At 48.1% G+C, this 4314-nt stretch overlaps 1 protein-coding gene across 1 annotated transcript in view; it reads left to right on the top strand.

Moving 5' to 3' along the window:
- Window positions 1-345: 345 nt before the first annotated feature.
- ACKR2 (atypical chemokine receptor 2) overlaps window positions 346-4314 on the top strand; it is a 14054-nt gene continuing 10085 nt past the window's right edge. Inside the window, 2 exon segments of the mRNA XM_025206813.1 lie at window positions 346-458; window positions 3083-3171. The gene's annotated coding sequence lies outside the window, so the exon portion shown is untranslated.

The following is a 4314-nucleotide window of genomic DNA, read 5'->3' as shown; positions in this document are numbered from 1 at the left end:
GGCAACTTATGCTGACTTGAGTGTAATTTTGATACTGGCATGATGCAGGTATCAAATTTAAGCCCATTTACTTACTGCGTTTTAAGGCATGTGTAGACGCCTTACTGCACAGTAACACTGTGTGCATGGACTGACTTGGGACTAACTAAAGTTAGTCCCAACTCAGACTACACACAGCATTAATGCACTTGAATGCCTGTACATGTAGACACCCGCCTATTCCCACTTACTGCGTAGTAAATTTAAGCTGTTGTAAATACACATGTAGACACACCCACTGAGTGTCATTTTGCTTTGCTTATAAAAGTAAAAGAAGTACAACCCACCCTATCCCCCGCCTATTTAGAAAACAAATCCAGTACTGCTTCCTTCCCCTGTTGAACTAGAAAGCCACAAAACTGGCTGTTCAAGCAGCTGCTGCATCCTAGGCAGATGTTGAGATGACAGCAGACCTGTGGGTGAGTTCATTTTATTTCAGAGTTGAGCTTCTTGAAAAAGACTTGCACAAGGGCTTCAAGGGGTTTCTCTTCCTTTTTTCTGGAATAGATGGTTCACTGGAGTAACACGCACACAAAATGCATAAGCATTTTGTACTGCAAAGTGTTTTATCTGTACAGCAAACTATGTTGCTGTAAAATATGGTTTTAGTTTAAGTATGATTGTCTGTTTCTTTTTTTGGTTTGTATCTGCTTTGCTGTATATATATTCCTGTTCTATATATACTTGCTGTGTATCTGTGACTTCTCTCCTCTGGCTTGGTGATTTCAAGAGAAACTGCAAGTGTGCAGATACCTAAGGCAAATCAGCCCTTAGGTTTAGAAATCACCCTAACCCCCTGCTCTTTACTGTAAGCAGGAAACCTGGTTTCTCATCACAAGCAAAGGGAGATCAGACCCCCCACCCCCGACCTAACTGGCTGAATTGAGCATTGTTCTTGTTTAAAATGAATTGGCTAAGAAGAAAGACTGAAAACCTTTAAAGGCATGGTTGGAAAAGCTTGTGCGATGCCACACCAGTTATATAGGAGCAACTCAACTGAGGCTCAGCCTCTTTCTCCTGAGGCTGCTGAGAGCTGAAAAGCTGAATTGGGAGCTGGAGAAACTGGTCCCTGGGGGGGGGTCCCCCCTTCACTGGAGAAGCAAGCTGGAGCTATGTGATGGGAAAGCCTCAGGTACAGGGAGAGAAAGTCAGTCAGGGTTTGAGACCCCTTATTCCCTGCCTCTTCTTTCCCTGGAGCATGCTGCCCAAGGTCGGAGCCTGGCACTTTTGCTGGCAGATTTGGGCCAGGATGGCACCTGGCACAGTTTGGGCCAGGGTGAGAAGTCTGGCACAATTTGTTGCTGAAGAGGGTCAAAAGTCTCTTGATTTAATAATCCAATCTAAGAATCCCAGCCAGAGAATGGGGGACTTGTGGAGCTATAATGCCTATTAGTCTACAGCCGGACTCTGCTAAGCACTTGAAACTGCATATACACACACCGGAGACTTAAGTAAAGTTAGAGAACAAGAATATATTGTAATGGAAATGGCAAAAATGAGCATGCAAACTTGACAGGTTAACAGGTTATTAACATATATACATGGTGTCTATGGACACGACACTACAGGCAGTCTGACTCACACAAACACACAGAGGGCAGGATGGCTCTGACCTGTGCTCAGGCACTTGCTCACTGATCTGATGCAGTCCGTCCGTGGACTGGAGCTGCCCTCGCTCCCTCCTTCTCCCTAACCCTAACCCTTACCCCTTTAGGGAACTTGGCTCTCGACAACTAAGGTTGGGGTAATACATTGCTATCTTTCTGGTGATCTTGCAGGTTGGTCTCCTGGGCTAAGACCCAATTCCCAAGCTAATTCTCCCTGGGCTAAGACCCAATTCCTCCTCATAGTCTTCATCAGGGCAACAACCAGCCAGGCAGACTCACGCCCCAACTTTTGATCACCTCTCGCAGGCAGACAATCTCTCACCATACCTCAGACCCCTGCATCCACAGAAGCACTCCACAGTTATACCCCACAGACACACACCGGGCGATCCCCACACTCACATACCACACACAGACCCACAGGTGCAAACTCCTTCCTTCTTAGTGGTCCCACCATGCCTGCCAGTCACTTGAATGTGCAATTAATTGGCCAGGAGCAGTGCCAGTCATGCATCAATCAACCTTATAACCAATCAGCTATCAAATCACCTGAGAAGGTGAGCAGCTCACTATAGTTACAATTTGCACCACTGCTAGGATCTCTACTGAGCTTGCTCCACTCAGTGAAACAGGTCGTGGTATCATCGGAGTCAAGAGCTCACAAAGTCACCTTCTCTCCTGACTCCTAGTCAAAGCAAGCCTTACATCCACAAGCAGTTTTTCAATCACCAATACCACTGGGGAAGTCAAGGCCAAAACTGGGGCATGCAGGCAGCAGATCGCAGCTGCATTGCACCGCTGTCACTGCTGCAAGATCCCAGCCCTGAAGCAGCTCCTTGCCCAGCTGGGTGCCCTGCCAGTGCTGCTGGGGCCAGTCTCCGTGGAAACCCTGGCCCCGTGCTGTCATGGCCCTGGTGCTCATGGGGTCTCCATGGTCACTGGTTGCAGCAACACAGGCAGGATGGGCAGAGGTGGACTCCATACCCGAGGCACCCGGTGAAGGCGCAGCCATGCGGGCCATTGTGAGCAGATTCTGGCAGGTTGTCAGGAGGCCAGACATGAATGAATCCAAGAGATATTCCAAAAAAATTGCCAGGATTACATAAGAAACAAGAAAGAAATTAATTTATGGACTGTGAATGAATTTATAGAAACAACCATGAAACAAGAAGGGAATTAATTTATGGATTATGAATGAATTTATAGGAATGATTAGGAAGCACAAAGTAAATTAATTTATAGGTTTTGAATCAATTTGGAGAGGTGAATGGGCAATCTATAAGTGAATTAACTTATGGACTAATGGAATGAATTTATAAAATGAATTAAAGAAAAAGGAGTGAAGTAATTTGGGGACTCTGCGAGTGAATGTGCATAATGTTTTGTGTATGAATAACCAATTAACGTGTCTCTCCTCTCTTGAAATCAATATTCAGGTGTTAAGAGGAGTTGACCAAAGACATAAGGAATATGGAGAGATCCCAGACAGGAACCCTAATGTAGGACCATTGGCGACACGTAGGGGGTGCATGCAGGTGCATGTGCACCTCCTGAGCATGGCAGTGCACCCCCTTCGGTTGTTCAACACTTGCCATTGCCCTCCCTTGCCACCAACACCACTGGTGGCGTCTGTGGGTAGTCCATGATCTCTGCTGGCTGCTGCCGCCACTGCCGGCAGTCTCTACGGGTAGTCACCGACCACTGGCCAGCGCTTGCCACTCCTCCTCCCTCCCTGCCATCGACAATGTTGTGGTTGCCTGCAGCAGCTCCCCACTTGCTTCTGCTACCCTCCCGCCACTGATGGCACAGCCGCCTGCAGGAGCTTGCTGTGCGCCCCTGGCCTCCGCGGGCACGCGGCATTCATGGGTGAGAATCTTTCACCACAGACCAAAGAGCAAAGGGACCGGGTGTAGGGGAAGTAGAACCCTGCAGAAGAACCAGTGGCCCAGCCAGATGGACCCTTGCCCAAGGGATCATCTAACTTCCCCAAGAAAACCAAAACATCAAGGCATGGCACGTGTAACCTGGGTGGTACTCCAAGAGGTACCCCCTCTCCAAGTGAAGGGATCAGAGCAGGTGCACAAGCGCTGTGGGAGGTGTAGGGACTCTCCTCCCCCTATAGAGCAGAGCCAGACCACCAATGGGACTTAACCATATACCTTTTAATGAGAGAACAGTACTGGGAACATAACTGGTATAAACCAGGGGGTATAGGGGACACTACAATGCCCCGAGGGGGCAGGATTCAACAAAGGTTAGACACTTACAATCCTAGACATATTCACCCAGTTGGCAAAAGACAGAGTTAACAAAATATAAAACACAAACAGCAGGACAAACAATACTGGTGGGCAAAATATAAAAGGTACAAAATACAAAATGTCAAATAACAAGGAATATAGGGCCTAGGTACCTGGAGGGGGAAAAAACAATGACCCCTTTCCATTGCAACAAGAGTTTCTCCCTGTCACTTCACTCACCCTCAGTCATCCCAGCTGGGACTCAAACTCAGATCTCCCACCACAGCCACCAGTGGTGGGACTGCTAGGTATCTTGACCTTGCAGGAGCCCCGGCCTCATGTTGAGCTACCTGGCCTCTTACTGGAGGAGCTGGAAGCAGAGCTGGGAACCTCTCAGGTCGCTGCTCAGATCCTTGCTGGAGCTGGGG

Source organism: Alligator sinensis, unplaced genomic scaffold, assembly GCF_000455745.1.
Source record: "Alligator sinensis unplaced genomic scaffold, ASM45574v1 scaffold531_1, whole genome shotgun sequence".
In the NCBI taxonomy this organism is placed as follows: domain Eukaryota; kingdom Metazoa; phylum Chordata; order Crocodylia; family Alligatoridae; genus Alligator; species Alligator sinensis.
This window is presented reverse-complemented; position numbering and strand designations above follow the sequence as displayed.